The sequence below is a fragment of the Lissotriton helveticus genome, chromosome 7, assembly GCF_964261635.1.
Source record: "Lissotriton helveticus chromosome 7, aLisHel1.1, whole genome shotgun sequence".
NCBI lineage: Eukaryota > Metazoa > Chordata > Amphibia > Caudata > Salamandridae > Lissotriton > Lissotriton helveticus.
The window spans coordinates 1,316,312,846-1,316,329,554 of record NC_136068.1 but is presented as its reverse complement, the minus strand read 5'-3'; the positions used below and the strand labels follow the sequence as shown (position 1 = coordinate 1,316,329,554).

Genomic DNA, 16,709 nt, shown 5'->3' with positions numbered 1-16,709 from the left:
TACCCTTCGCACCAGGATGTATTAAAACTGGCGAGATGAACATTCAGGGTTCTTGGTCACTGAGCAGACGTGTAATAGTGATGTCAGGTACAGGAAAAGGCACAGAAATGGACTGCATGTAAGGGCTGGGCAATGAAAGAGATTCTGGTGAGTGTGCGTGAAAGGCATGTGGAGTCTGGAAGTGATGGTGATGCTAAGTATGGTGCACAAGGCATGACACAGTCGCTTTGATAAAAGGTTATATTTAATGGAGTAAAATCTGGTAATAAATGTTCTGCGTCATCTGACCCATTGACTTACAAATGAAACATGCCCAGACAGGACAGTATATTAATGCATCATAATAATATTTCACCACCTAACGCTTAAAAATAATTGAATCCACCCTATTTGGCTTCAGCACTTGCTCTCTTCCCAGCCTGGACCTCTCAGCCCTATAATTTTAAGACCTCAGCTGCTCTGTTTCTCGTATTCTCTGAGCAGGTCTTACAACCACCTTTCAACGCTTAATGGTGCAACTCAGTAGCATGAAATCTCAGCTCTTGCTCCAGCCCCCGTGCCCTGACTAATATTATTCCACTGTTTTCCCAGCGTAATGTAAAGTGAAATACATTTCACCCCTACCCCCATCCTGCCTATTGTATTGTGTAGCTTTTATTGTTTCTGCCAACTCACCTTTCTGTCAAAGACAAGTACACGTTGTGAGTGACAGAGGCTAAGTCGTAAATGTGAAGGTCTTTACTAAGCACCCCAATTACATTTGGAGATTTTATATTCTCAAAATCGAGTAGGCAAAAAAGTAATAGAAATCTGACCACCTGAATGATCTCTTCATATTGGATACCCCATATGCTAATTTGTGAATAATATGCAGCTTGCTACAAAGAACATGCACTTTCTAAAAGCAGGTAAACTTTTAAGAAGCAAGTCAAAAACGTATCTCTTTTACACCCCCTCTGTGTGTCTGCATCTGGTACACTATGAAGAACCTTTTTGCAGGCAGTTGATTTACCATACTGGAAGGAATTGAATGTTTAGAAACAAGCATTGGTAATGACTCGGTTTAACCTGTGATTAATATTAAGCTGTTTGAATCAAGCTCCCTGACAACGATCACAGGAGTTGAGAGGATGTGACTCAGCGACCAGAGCTGTTGACTCCAGAGCTGGGGCTCCTTGTTCGAGTCTCGGTGGACCAACATCCTTTGATTCTGGGCAAATAACTTAATGTTTCTGGGTAATAAGTCGTGCTCTAAAAACGTGCGGTAAAATGAAAAGCAGAGAGGCAACACTTTATGAAAAAATTGTTCCTCCAAAGTGGATGTTTACATTAATCTGCCTACAGGAAAGTGATGAGAGATGCAGATAAGAAACAAGCATTGGTAAATGTTGGAAAATATGCTACAGCCAATAGAAATTAAGGAAAAGTGGTGGGATGTAAGCCTCTTTAAAGTTTATATTGAAAACAATAGATTTCACAGCAGGCAAACATTTTAAAAAAAACACATATTCCTTTAAAGCAAAGCTCATATGGCTGTGGTCTGATGAGCAGGCCTTAGGTACAGCAGAGCTAAAAAACAAAAGTCCTGAGTGAAATAAAATGCAGAGACCAGATCAAAATGATGGTCTGTCTTGTAGCGTCTGGAAGAACAGAGTGAGCAGAGTGTGTGGGCAATGAGGGGACGGCAAGGGCAAAGGAGAGACAAAGCATATGCGGGCTAAAGAGAGAGAACTGAAAAACCTGGGGGAAAGAGAGTTAAGAAAAGGAGCCTGTGCACGTGTTGACTGATTTAAATCCTGCCAGCGCGATTCTGCCAACCATGCCCAATTTCAGCAGGAAAACAAAATGTTGCCCAAAATGTGTCCACTCATTTAATTTTGCCTGAAAATTGCTAGCTATAATGTAAGATTCCTTTGCTGCTTGCCCCACGTCACACGTCCACCCCAGGAGAAGAAAATATTGGAAAATGTCCTTACAAATTATTGCTGGTTACGTTAATTGAGGATACCAGCAGAAAATGAGAAACCTGCAGCCCAATATGCAAAACATCTCAGTGGTCACTAATCCAAAACTACAGAGTCTGCAACCTCAAAAGAAAGTTGTGTGATGTAATAAACCCATTTTTTATTTTCAGCTCGCAAAATGGGATTTGCAATTTATTGCAAAATGCATTTAAAGTGAGCATAAAAACGATGGTCCTTTCTAACTGCAACTCACAGTGAAATGGGTCAATGATTTGTGCCTGCAATGGTGGTTGCAAACCATTGATTAGATACAGCAGCGGCTTCTCCGCTATTGCGGAGGAGCGTCGTTCCCTACCCTCCCCACCTCTGCCAGCAGCCAAACAAATGAAAAATAAAATGACGATAAACCCTGGTTTATTATAGTTTTATTTTTGCTCTCAGAGCCCAGGCTTGGGGGCATGGCCAGGGGGATAACAGGAAGTGCTTGTACTGTTATCAGTGTGCATGATGGTTTGGCTGGGCGTCTCAGGACAGCCAAACCATCATGCGCACACACAAAAGCTCCCTCCAACCCTATTTGCATTGCCGGGTTGGAGAAAGCAGTCTCTAGTTCCCAGTGCAACTGGGAGACCAAATTGAGGGCGCATAGGCCAATTCTGACGCTGATCTTGTGCTGCCAGCAACATGAACATGAAAGCAGAGTCAGGATTGGCCAAAGTGGACTCTGGGAGCCTGTACCCTGCAGTGGCGAGGAGAGCGATGCAGCAGTTAAGTTTTGTTTGTTTGTCTTTATTTGTCTCATCTTCTCCGCCGTTCTATTGAGATACCGGCCACTACTAATTAGATATCAATATTAATGTTGAGGAGGTATCTAATTTGTAAAGGGGATACTGTCCCCTTGAGTCAGCTTCCACTCTGTGAATTCATGTTGATGGCCTCGGGGGGAGCTGAGAGTGGTCCTGAGGATCACTGCATGCTCCTTCGGATGTCTTTACAAATAGAGAGCATTTCATTTTAAAAGCAGCCTCTGTGCATTATTATTCATAAGGCTGGAGGTTTTGTGACCTGTGAGTGTGCATTTTGTTATACGATTGAATAGTAGAGCAGCCGCATTGCGAAATCCTGGACTGGTAGCAACCCATTCAGCGTGCAATTTACTTAGTGCTTTGAGGCCAGTTGTTAGTACGTCGGTTGACAGTTTCTACTTTCTGCCCCAACAGTCTACTTACGCAACTATGTTTCCCTTACAGATTTTAAGTCCACTAGGGCAGAGGATCGCTCGGCCCACTGCTTTCTCGCAGTGTGAGAAGCAGAAACATAAAATGGTAATAAGTTATTACCATTTTATGTTTGGTTGCGGGCGGGTGCGCACACTGCTCTGCGAGCAGGGCAGGGGAGGAGTGATGTGCCCACTCCTAAGTGCGCAAAGACTGTTTGGTTAGACCTCTAGGGACGCCCAAATCAGTCATGTGCACTCTGCCCTGCTTGGAGAACATGGCCTCTTCATAAGCCCCTGGCTGGGCGGCATCCGGACCAATCACAACGCTGCTTGCAGCGTTGTGATTGGCTTAAGAGAAGGAGCCTTGCTGCCTGCTTCCTGTTCCTGCCGGTGGCAGGAGAGCAGGAGCAGAGAAGGCACGGGACCCGGCCGGCGGAAAGATAAGTTTACATTTTTTATTTCCTTCTTATTATGATTAAATTAACCTGCTCAACCCCCACTCCTCATGCGACCAGTAAGCCGTTCCGGCCATGACTGGATTAGTGACAGAGCTCATGCCACAGTAAAAAATCAGCTCCATTGGCACCATGCAGCGTGCCAGAAGGCACAGCTTATTGAATTGATATTGCTACCATTCAAGTAGATTTTCAACCTGAGCGGCAGCTTTTGGACTGTGAATGGTAGGGACTGCCAGCACCCACCTGTATTGGAGAAATCTTGCCAGATGCCTTACTAGCAACCCAAAATGTCACTAGGGGATGGCAAATCTTGCTTGTGCTTGCCATCTTATCGCTTTTGAGCCGTGCTTGAGGAAAAATACTCTGCCACACAGAGGTTGGTGGGTTGGTGGAATGTGGCCACCACTCAGCATTATCAGTGGAAAAATTCCACCAATTCCACTGGTGGATCAGAATATCTGTCACCCACCCGTACTATAATACTGCAGTCCTGTATGTTTTTGTATTGCACAATGTCTTGACTTGACCTATTTCAACCTGTTAATGTTTTGAAAACTTCAACTTCATGGAGAAAATATCCTACGTATGTACATTTGTAGAGAAAAATGCTTAACATCCAGAGAGGTGAAAGGTACAATATCCTGGCCAAACTATGGGGCATATTAGCAAGAGCCTCATTAAAATTATCACCGTTTTAGTGGCAGGAAACTGCCGCTAATACAGTGATAATGGGCTTGCTAATATGCGCTATAGAATTCCAATCGTAGCCCAGGTTAGATGTCCTGCACATCTAACCTGGTCTTCTATTGGAATTCTATAACGCATATTAGCATGCCCATTATCGCCGTTTTAGCGGCAGTTTCCTGCCGCTAAAATGGCGATAATTTTAACAAGGTTCTTGCTAATATGCCCCTATATACTTTGTGTAAAGAGGTGCCTGCAGGCACAGGGCATTACAGTCAGCCCCTTGCATTGTTAATGTAAGTGTTACACATCTTCTTTTACGTAGTGGGTATAAATATAACAAGGCCACAAACCACCCTATCCGAACTCTAGGAAACATCAGGGTTGTCATTGGCAATATTATTTGTATCACTAAAAATGATGTCATTGACGGTGTAATTTCTGATTTAATCTGTTGCATTATTTCTGAAGTCATGATCAGCACAATTGTGGATTATGGATGCATAGCTAATTATAGCTGTGAAATTTCAGAATTCTTTGGGTTTTGATCCTTTTCCCATCAATTGAAGTGTCTTTCGGGGCATGTTTTATAATTTAATATATAATTCTACTATAGAAAGAGCCAACATCGAATGCCACTTTAAGGTGAAATACACTTTTTGTTTTTGATAATAACTTTAGCGTCTTTTGATGAATGGGACAGTTTCTGAGAAAGTACATATTGAACATTATGGTTGGAATAACTAACAACTAAGAACTTCTGAAATTAGCGAGTCATATGAGTACAACTAGAATCATAACATACCCACAGTCAAGCTTAATGAAAAGAAACTTAGATTGGGTAGGGATCACAATAGTAATTCTACTGGGCCACATTGTGGGAGTAGGGGTTTGGTGAATAGTGTACCGAAATATAAGGGCTAAAGAACCCTCTGTTGCACATTAGAAGGAGATTTCAAGTCACTGAGGAGTTCCTTAATAAGCTTATGAAACTCTAAGGTGACTTGCAATATCCTTGCACATATGCCAGGGGGTACTTTACCCCATATAATACATGGTCACACCATTACCTTTCCTACAAACAACGTAAAACCTTGGTGTGTTACTCTTTTGTATGAAAGAAAGCTAATGTGAAGAATCAAAAATTAACTTTTAGTGCAAAATTAAAATCAATACCTGCTAGATATTTTTTGCAAAAAGATAGTAGCAACAGTTCAATACAAGTCAGTATTTAAAAAGAAATAACTGTAATAGCTTGAATTTGTGGGAACTTACAGAAAGATTATAATTTTAACTTTCTTATAATTATCTAAGGAGTACAAAAAATAAACATATTCTTTCTGATTGTCACTGAAATACAGCAGAGGAAATAAAAGCAATGCTCCTTTACTTTAATCACTGGCATCAGGCATTGTGACATCAAAACTCGACTGTAATAACTATTTACAGTTGAGTTCTGATGTCTTTTTGTTATTATCGGCAACTGGGTGCATCACAGGTCGCCGATTATAAAGAAATTAGAGACGGGAGCTTATACAAGGAATGCTGAATCCCATGTATTATATTAAAACTATAATCAAAAGCCCTCACCATTGCAGTCTCTACTAACAGTATACAGTATCAGTATTAAAATAGTACACCCCGTCAGGAGTGCCATTTGCAACAGCTGATTTTAGTATCATTCACCAAGTTTTTGAATGTTCATGTTAAGAATACTAGGATCCTTAAACTGATTACATTAAACAGTCATTAACATTGAATTTCTTTATAAGCAGACTATCATCTTTTTTGCACACAATACGTGATCCAAGGTCATTAAACTCTATAAGACAACCTGAAGCAATGTACTGAGGTTTTGGGTCTACAAAACAGCAATGAAAAAATAATATTGTAACCTGGGAACAAGTGGTACACAATAAACATATGTATAACAAACAAATATCACATTAAAAAACTAGAACAAGTAAGAACATTTTGAAGTAAAGTATAGATGATGGTTTGGAACAGGATTTGCCCAAAATGAAGACTTTCATTAATAGCAAACATGAATGTGATTAAAATAGATTTATAGCAGAAGTCATTATATACATTTAGAAACATCTTCCGTGCTTAACCATTGTGCTGGTGTAAACAACATAAAGTGGTAATTTTTGAATTTCTGTGTGATGGTAAATTGCCCAAAATAGTTATGTCAACACTATGTTTCACTTTGTCAAGGGGAGCCTGCTACTTGCACATTTTTACTGGATCAATGCAGAAAAGTGTAGAAAATGGCATGAAAAATTGAAAATAAAAAAAACTTTTGTAATTGGTAGCAGTTAACTTGAGAAACAGAAATAACTGTATTACAAATGTATTCTAAAACACGGCCATGTTGGGTTGGGTATTACAGCAATATTTAGGTCTCAATTGATGGGAATGATTCAGATGATTAGGAATTTACATTTCGAAGTGAGAACCAGTGCTACTTCACGCGATAGGAAACACAAGATAAATTACGTTGTAATGGGAAGGTGATGTTAAATGCATGTCTTGGATTTAGGAAAACAAAGCCTCTATGTAGATTAGGTCAGGTATTTTGTGCGCGTTAAATGGTCCCAATATCTAGAACAAGAGAAGATGGGCAGAGGACATAGCATCGAATGTAAATACGCCTTCTGGGCAGCACAGTGGTGCAAGATTGATTTTTCACATTTTATTTTCTTTACTCATGAGAAGTTAAATAAAGTTTAACCTAGCAGGATAAAACTGGGCCCAAAACACAAACAGAAGTTTGTCACTGGTGATATACAATTGTTGTAAACTCATTCCAAGCTGCTAAGAGGTTACAAACTCTTGAGAATTAGATGAGAGTTAAATCCCTGGCATTAAAACGAACTCGTTGTTATATTAATTCAGTGTGTGAAATCGCTTATTACACCAAATCTCTGCTAACATAAATTATTTATCAAAGCAGAAAAGCTGACTTTGCAACATTAGATCACAGCAGAGGCCCGGAGCATCTCGGTCATACGGATACACCTGCTGAGACACGTCACACAAAATGGGTGAGTATTGTAATACCTGTGAATTCCTTTGACATGACAACTGGTTAACAGCAAACCGTTTCGGGAGTGTTTACTAACTAGTGTTATTCCTATATGGGTATGTGCACATGTTGAAATTATGTAAACTTAGGTTGTATGTGTGCCTGATAAGAAAATGGAGGTGAGAATCAAATATTAAAGGATGACATTGTCCAGCTTTTGAGTTGCTTATGATGAGGCTGGTAACAATGAACCCAAAAGAAGGAGAAGATTGATAATAATACTTATGAGTGTTATTATTATTACTACCACTACTGCAGAAGTGCAAAATACACAATACTGTTCAGTAATCGACAGCATAGTATGCAAAGGTCCATGTTCTACAGCACAGCTTTTCAAGGGTCACTCTGATGAAGAAGACCTTTGCTACCAGCTTATACAATAATTTCCATTTACATCACTCCTTTTTCTTTGTAAGAGAGATAGGGCATTCAAGGTATGGTATTCAAGATAAAATGCATGTTATCTCATCAAGCTATTTCCATCCTCCAACCTAAATTTGGAATTTTAGTATTAATTTCTGGAAAGTGAAATGGATTTCAAAACCAAGTGAAGTTTGTCTCAAAATGTCTTCTTGAAAAGAGAAGCATAGAATATAAATATTTAACGAATACAAACTATTTTGTATGTTTTTGGATATAAATTCTGTGTGAGTAATTAAACGAGTAAATTAAAGGAATGGCCATCCTAAAATATAATCTCACTCTGATTACACAAAGAAGCGCTACTGACCACGCTAGCAGCTTCATCGTTATGCATGTAGTGGTTGATAAACAGTCTTCCGCGCTCGTTTGATTTTAAGGCTCCAGTTTAGTGGATCTTAAACATTTGACTTAATCATTACTGGAACCCGGGCCCCCCACTGAATCATTACTGGAAAGCAGGGACCCTGAGCCATTACTGGAAGTCGAGAACCTCAGCCTAAGCATTTCCAATGATATGAACTGAAAAACAATACACTTAAAAAAAGGAAACAAGCATTCATCAAAGAATTACACAAATGATGAAATATTTTATTTTATTCACAAACATACAAAAAATAATTACATTAAATGGAGGGTTGGAGGTTTTCTAGATTCGATTGAGGCCACTCATCATTAAAACTACATTCTAATGCACTTGCACTGCTCCCACAAATCAATCTGAGGGCACTAACCTACCTTTTCAGCTTCCAATTTCAAATTCATTCACCTTTATAGAATGTTTTAAAATGTTCAACTTTACATTTTGCTTCTTTATTTATATACACTTTATAAATCTGTTAGCCCCTTCGACGTGGGGGTAATTCCCCCATGGTGCGGGGGGGGAGTGGGGGTCTGCAGCGCCGGGGTGCTCGTCATGAGCCACAGTGGAGCTGTGCTCATGACGAACTGGGCTCATCACGACTCCGCCCACTGATTGATTCTCCCGCGCAGGTGGGGAATCAATTGCGCGTGGGAGTGCCATGGCCGTTATGATGAGCCCAGCTCGTCATGAGAACAGCTCCACTGTGCCTAATGATGAGCTGGGCTCGTCATTAGCATGGAAGGGGCTACAATTATTTCATTTCTAAGCAGTCATGGACCCCCTGAGTAGGCTTTGTGGACCCCCAGGAATCCCTGGACCACAGGTTAAGAATCACTTCTGTAGGTGAAGTTAAGACATTTTCTGGGAAAGAATGTTTCTTCAATTTGTCAAGTTTGTGGGACTCGTGGCTTTAGCTGGTGGTTTCAATATTGCTTCTGATATTGCCCTTATACACTGACAGATTACAAATCTTCTCACGTTTGGTTTTCCTATTTTCCGCTGATGTTTTTATTTTTAAAATAGAATATAATGCAATATAATTTTAGCAAATGTTTTTGCATGTAGTGAAAATATAGATGTGTTACGTTCATACAATGTGCAGTACAATTTTCTTTATTAGCATGACTAGCAGCAGCGGTGCGTCCATTGGGGCGTAGGGGCGTAGCCCCACTAAGCTGCCCTGGACGCACCTAAAATGTGTTGGTAAATTGCCTGCAAACAAACATTATTATAAAGCGCCGCAGTGCAGCGCTTCAATCCGGGATACACCCGATTGAATCCGGAGACAGCAGAGAGTGCGCATGGGCAGGGGGTGGGGCTGTGATAGTCTGCAGGCCAGCAGCACTGTACTGCGCATGAGGATTCCAGGCTTGCACCTGGCCTGAGCATGCGCGCTGCTAACCTGACAGTAGAGGGTCCAAGGGGGTGCTGCTTTTACAGCCCCGGGGTTTCAAAGGGGGCCCAGGGCGAGCAGCAGCGTGCCCCCCTAGCCGCCAGGATTGGCTGGTCCCACCGTGGCAATCCAATGTGGTGGCACACTGCCTCACTGCACTGCATATGGCCAATCACTGTGACTTCAGCAAGTGAAGTCATGCAGTGATTGGCCATTCGATTCGGGACGTGCGCCATGACGTTTGTTTCTGTACTGTGGGCCATGGCCGTCATTTGTGTAGCGTCTCAGGAGCGGCATGAATTTATACTTAACCACAGGTGCGTGATTCGTTGGTGAAAGCTTTGGGGTGAAGATGTGGTAGCATAATTAACAGTTGTAGAGAATAAAGGGGAGGTGTGGGGCGGTTTTGCAGGATGCTTTACATTGCATTATATGAGGTGGGTGAAGCAGCTGCCTGTGAGTGGGGTCGGGGGTTAAAAAGAGTTGGCAAAGTTGGCATTTTAGCCACCAGAAAGTTAAAGAGTTAGATTTTAAAGAATTTGGATTAACTTTATAGATGCAGGGAATGGGGAGGTGAGATGCACTTAGCTGTTTTTTTTTGGGGTGGTCTTTAAGGGAATGAAGTAGGGTAGGTTGCAGATTACAGTAATGGATAGTGAGGCATTCATGTAATGAGTATGGCTATGCGCCAGGGTTTGACTGGTTGTCGCGTGGACCTGTTTCATCATAGCAGCCTTTTTGCACGCACATGTTATTCGCTGGACAGAGCAGTATTTCGGAGTGCACCGTCCCGCCAAATCATGCGGTAACATGCTCAATGTAAAATAAGACCCTGTGAACTTGGGCAAATCGCGTCATCTGGCTGTGCCTAAAAGCAAAGAAGTGTAATGCAATCTGGTTCTGTTGTGAAGCATTCCAGGGCCCTGTGGCCTGATATGTGCTATCGTTTTTTTTTTCAAAAACAAAAAAGATTTCCCGCGATTAGAGGTAGCAAGGGCAGTACCAGAGATACCGAAGTATGAGCAAAGTCGCACCTCATTAGTACGAGTTTAACACTCGATTGCAGCCATCGTCAACTGAAAGGTGACCAGTTAACCCTTGTTTAGAAAATGTTGATCCGTATGAGCTGCAAACATTTGTTTGGTGACATCTGCAAATTAGAAAGCCGGTGGTGGTTTGCAGGGGAAATGCGGTAAACCCGTAATAATACGGAAAACAATGCAGCCGCATAATTCTAGTCACCCCGACTATAACGCTGTACCTGCTATCCAGACAGCATAGTATATTCACGGTTGTGGCTGCAATCAAAATGTTGTTCAGTTTTTCTTGCAAACGCATTGATCTTTCCTGTGAACGGCGCTCTAGAATAAACGGAATTGTCCAAAGTATGCGGTTGGCTTTGCCCGTTTCCCCTTTTATTTAATGTAACTTGTAATACTTATTCTCTCTGTTCCCTTTTGCTTTGAGTATTTTTTTATATTAATCCTTTTTTTTAAATCTACATTTTATACATTTTCCACACAATCTCTTTTAGAAGTGGGGTTACACGCGGAAGAATGGTGGAATGTGCCATATTAAACTATCGATTTTAAACAGATTCTCAGAAGAAAAAAAAAGTCAGTCATTTAAAAATAGCCATCCTTCTCAGCAGCAAGAGATGGGGAACACAGTGCGTCACAGGGTCTGCACTCTGATGTAATCAGGCCCTGTGGATGTGGAGAAAAGTTAGCCTGAACCGAGAATGGCTCCATTTTAGTTCAGAAAAAAGTGCACAGCTGCTGACACAGCATCTCGGTGGCAATGAGGCCTTTTCATGTTCCTGGACAGACTAATTCAGTACCTTGACCAAGACTTGCGCCGCCCCACTAAATACTTATGAAGCCTATGGTATCTTCCACTGTTCTCTGATGTCATCCTGATGACAGCTGATAAGCTCCTCATTATGACGTGTCCCTCATGGGGAAGCCTGGTGACTGCTGCATGGAAGAGTCGGGCTCCGGCCAGGTAAGGATCGCTGCTGGAGCTGGAGACTTCATGGGCAGACCAGGCTCCAGAAATGAGGAGCACATTGACGTGGAGGGTATGGGGGGCTAAGGTGAGTCAATAAACCAAACCAAACAACCTGAAACCCGAACAGATAGCAAAACCGAAAACTGACTTGAAACCACCATTTCCCCTTACACTTGAAATCGCCATCCCCACCCAGGCGTCAGTATCCTCCCACCCAAAACTAACCTTAAATGTATCCTTCAGTCCAATTTTCATTCTTTCGGAATTCCACTTTCTTCTTCCAATCTCTAACACCTTCAGTATCATATTCCGACTTCTCAGAGCTTCATATCATCCATTTTCCCACACTAGGTCCCAAAAATCATCCCGTTTTCTACTCGTTTTCCACTCCATACTCCATTCTTTTTCTCCAGACCTAGCCCCTCTTCTAATCCCACCTACTTCTTCCCTCTACTTATCCTTTTCTAATTCTGTTCACCTTCCTTCGCCACTCTGTTGCCTCCCGTCTCCTGCTTGCTCTATTGTGCTCCCCTCCTTCCTCCCCCTCCTCCCCCTTCGGCTAACTTTTAATGCAGCTTGACATCCTTTCTTTTCGTCTACCCCTTTACTCCATCCTTCTTGTTCCTCCCATCTTTCCATCTCCATCGACCTCGTCCCATTTCACTCTCCCTACCCGCGCCCCATTCCATAGTCTTTTCTTGTTCCTTCTCTCCCTTTCGACTGGCCCAACTGTCTCCTCTAATTTCTGCCATTCTCCCTTCTCTTTTCTTCTATTTGCTCCTTTTATTTATCTTTCCCTCTCACCTCTGCTTCCCACCCTCCCAAACCTACACACCTCCAATGTTCCATCCCATTTTCCTCCTTCCTGGCCCTCTATTCATTGCTTTGTCTCCCTGTGCTAAACCCTTTCTAGAAACATTCCACACTCCATCCACTTCCATTCCTCACCTCCCTTTTTCCCTGTTCTCACTTCCCATCCACATCATCTTTTGCCCCACACTCTGTCGATACTACCCTACACTCTTTCCCCTCCAACTGCCCCAACCTTTTTTAACCTCACCCCATCGCTAATATTTTTTTCTCTGTCTGTTCCTATTACATGCATATCCTTTGCAATCACCTCTCTCCTTTTCCTATCAATCTCTCTCTTTATTCATTCCTCGATTTCAGTCTCTTGTCCCTCTTCTGCTCTCTGCTCCTCCCATTTTCCTCTGCCTTTTCTTACTTCTTCCCTCCCACTCTCACCCTTTCATTTGCTCCCCTCTATTCCATTTCTATTGCGCTGTCATGCCTTATGTTTCTCATTCCATCTCTCAGATTCCCTCCCAACCTCTCTCCCTTCCCCATGCATTTTTAAATCTTCATCCCTCTTCCATTTCCTGTATGCTTTTTCTTTCCCACTGCACTCCTTCTCTTCTCTGCTCTCCCATTCTGTTCCTTTCCACAGCCAGTTGATTCTACTCCTTCCCTTGCATGCATACTCCTCCATCCGCCCATCCCGCCAACTCTTCCTTCTCTCCATTTGCCCCATCCCTCATGCTTACCCATACATTCTTCTTTCACCTTCCTTTGCTACCTCTGTTATCTTATCTTTCTCATCCTCCTATCCGTCTGTTGCCCTTCCTTGTGTTCCAGCCTGTTTTCTGTACTCCACTTCCCCTCCCATATTCTCTACCTTTTATATGTGTCTCTTTCCTAGTCCTTCACCTATTCTCTTCCCTTTCCCTCCCCTCATTTTTCTTCATTTTATCTTCTCCTGTTCTTCCCCTTATGCATGTCCTGTACCCTCTCTAACCTAACCTTTCCCTCCACATCTTCCTCTTAGCTTCTTCCTTTCCCACATCTCCCATCCCACCTCTGTTACCCTCATCTAATTTCTTTACTGTGCTTTTGCTACTATCCTTAGCTTGTCATATGGTCACATTAGGCCCAAGTAGGTACACCACCATTTTACATGCTCACGTTTTAAAATCGCCTTCTTTTCTTAAACACTGACATTTGATACACATTTTGCAGCAGCGGTGCGTCCATTGGGGCGTAGGGGCGTAGCCCCACTAAGCCTGGTGGACGCACCTGCGGCTGCGACAAGAGCACCTAAAAATAAAATGAAGCACAGCGCTTCGGAATCGGGACAGACCAGCTGTAATCGGAAGTGCGCAGGGGGTGGGCCTGGCCTGGTAACCTAGGTAACACAACAACATTCAATAACAAACACACCGGCTGCGAGTTGGACTCTGCGCATGAGGCATTCAAGGCATAAACTTGCCCGCGCATGCGCGTTACCGGCAATTTGACCAGCACGGACCGAAGGGGCCAGGGGGTGCGTCTTTAGCCTGGCCCCGTTGATTTAGAAGGCGCCAGGGCGAGGAGTCTGTGGGCCCCCCTAGCCAATCCTGGCGCTTATGCAGCGGCAGGATTGGCTGGTCCGCGCACTATCATCATGGCCAATCACTGTGACTTCAGCATGTGAAGCCATTCAGTGATTGGCCATGGCCATTCCGATTCGGGGTCCGTGAGCGGTGCGCGCCCTGAATGCACAATAACTTTTAAAATCCTTTACATTGGGTTACACTTCCCATATTGGCAAACATTAACGAGTGCTGTCTAATTATTTACCCTTCCATTCTGTCCTCGATGCTTTGACGGACTCCTCTTGCCTGTGGCTTCAGGCAGCAGTTTTGTCTGTTCATTTACCATGTCAATGGTATATTTATGCTTTTACATCTATTTTGGCTATTGTTTATTGGTAATTTCCACGCTTTGTGTATCTTTTGTGCCCTTTTGCTGAGACTTGTCTCGGTCACGTCCAGACATGAACCGTCATCTGTCGGAAATGCACATTTGCACTGGAGCGGTCTCTTACTCTCTGACTGTTCCCCTTTTGCCCTCTGATCTTCTCTCCCACCACCCATCCTTGACTAGTGCTGTCTCCTCTCGATGTATCTCTCGATCCCCATCTCTCGTCCTATTATTCTCATTTTCTCTCCATCCACCTTTGTCACGAGCAAACTTTCTCTTTGTGACCCTTACAAGAAAAGAATCCTCGTTTTCAATTACTCAAGCTGTCTGTTTGCCAAATCAAAACCCCACACTTAAAATCTTGGTTTCACCTACTCCACCCCATGCTCTGCAGCCACCTGTTTCCAGCTCAGAGAAGGGGCGAGAAAGAAGAAACGTCAGCGAAAATCCTACCATGCACAACATCGGTCCTGCAATTACAGAAAGAGTACCTTTCATATTGCACGCACAGTGTTATTTAATTAATGCCGAATTGTAAAACAATTGATAAATTGGGACTAATTGAAGGAGATGATTGGCTCTCATGCTTCACTTTTATCTCCCTTGAACCATGCAGGTGAAGTGTAGTGACGTTGTGAGGGTGCAACAGGCCTCAATGCTAGCAATGCAAAAAAGAGTCCCTCTACCTCCCGCTAAGTGGTAAAAAAGAAAGCGATAGTCGGGGGGGGTCACCCGTGCCTCTGCACCTCCTCCATTAATGACAGTTGTGCCCCAGTCTGACTGAGTGATAGGGGTAACTGGCACAGCCTACCGACCCACTTGTGTTATGGCGTGTATTACTTACTTTACAAGAACCGCAAAGGGTCTTTGGATGGAAATTCAAAGTATTGCATTTTTCTTAATTAAGGCGGGATTGTAGCTCTGAACAATGCTCATGACGGGCAAGAGCATCACAGAGTATACAGTATTCCACATGTGGGCAGAGGACAACCACCCCCCCTCTTTCCCCGCCTACATTGCACCTTCCCTTGGAGGAGTGTTGTAGTATCAGGTCATGACGTCCACAAGGGAAGTTTTAGTAGTGCCAGTTTGTGTGAGTCCCTTAAGAACGAGAACTGTGCACAAATGCATCAGTGTGACAAATGCAGCATGTCTAGGCTCTAATTTGAAGACCGTTCCCTGACAAAGAGGTCTCCGCGCCCCAAAGTTACCAATATATAGGTAGAATATACATTTTATTTGAACTTAGCCAAACGGAAGGTGTCGCGTGCCACTGAAGTGTTCCACTCGCCTTCTTTGTGCCGCGTCATCTGATCCAACCCGTTTAGTGCGGTGACCTAGTATGGCCGCTTCTGATTGCCACTTAATCTGACAGCTGCTTTGACAGTCAAGTTAGGTTGCAACCACCGCCTTTATCCCAAACCTCGTATGAGGCAGACGAGAACATGTACTGTATATAAAACATATCTAACACACAGGAAAGAATTATTGTTTGACGGCTGCATGTTTCAATGCAGTGGAGCTGTCCATGGGTGACTGTGCTCCTGACCAATGGCGTTAACAATTCTTCCATACTATCCACCTTTCCTACTTTTCACAATCCCTTCCACGATCCTTTCCTTCTTTATTTTATTTGTTCTTTCTTTTTTCTTTCCTTCTTCCTTTCATCCTCCATCCCTTCGATTCTCATCCACTGTTTCCTTGTCTTCTTATCCCTCCTCCCCCCTATTTTTCCTTTCCTTATGTCCTTACATTCCTAATCCTTACTTGTTTTAATCATTCCTTCAAATCATCCCTTCTCCCTTCCTTCCCCCCCTATGCTCCCTCCGTCCCTCCGATTCCTTTTGTCTCTTGAAATTTCCCTGTTTCTCTTCCCTCCATCCTTCCTGCTTTTCTCTGTTCCTCTTTTCCTTGCTTGATTTGTTTATAATTCTTTTCACATCGACGGCTCGCTCTATACCATTCAATCTCTGACGTTGCTCCTCTCTGGCTGTGTAAGCTCGAGGAACCATGGAAAAGTTCAACATTAATTCAGTCATTAGTCTCTAGAAAAACGTTTCTGGTAGCAATGACTGTTTTAATCGTATGTACGACTTTTTAATCACCAGGCGTGCTTTACTTTTAATTACTAAATTGGTAATTTAATTGGTATCACTTCTCAGGAATCCAAAGAGATGGGGCTGCGCCAGCTCCTCTAAACGTGCAGCTAACACAGTCAGAAACATGGCTGCATTTCATAGTCCGGCAGATGTTGTGCTTCTTAGCATCTTACATGCCTATCAAAGTTCTCAGCTGAGATTTCCATGAGTCTTATAGTCTGAATTCAGCACCTGAGCATAATAGGGCGGAATGTATGAAGCTCTGTGGTTA

At 42.9% G+C, this 16,709-nt stretch overlaps 1 protein-coding gene and 1 long non-coding RNA gene across 3 annotated transcripts in view; one reads left to right on the top strand and one right to left on the bottom strand.

Annotated features, from left to right (window-relative positions):
* The window catches only part of MGAT5B (alpha-1,6-mannosylglycoprotein 6-beta-N-acetylglucosaminyltransferase B), a 793,707-nt gene that overhangs the window by 559,677 nt on the left and 217,321 nt on the right, over positions 1-16,709 (bottom strand). The window lies entirely within an intron of this gene.
* The window catches only part of LOC144767380 (uncharacterized), an 89,157-nt gene that overhangs the window by 47,498 nt on the left and 24,950 nt on the right, over positions 1-16,709 (top strand). Inside the window, exon 4 of the long non-coding RNA XR_013598182.1 lies at positions 7,279-7,372. This is a non-coding gene — a long non-coding RNA (uncharacterized LOC144767380). The remainder of the gene's footprint in view (positions 1-7,278; positions 7,373-16,709) is intronic.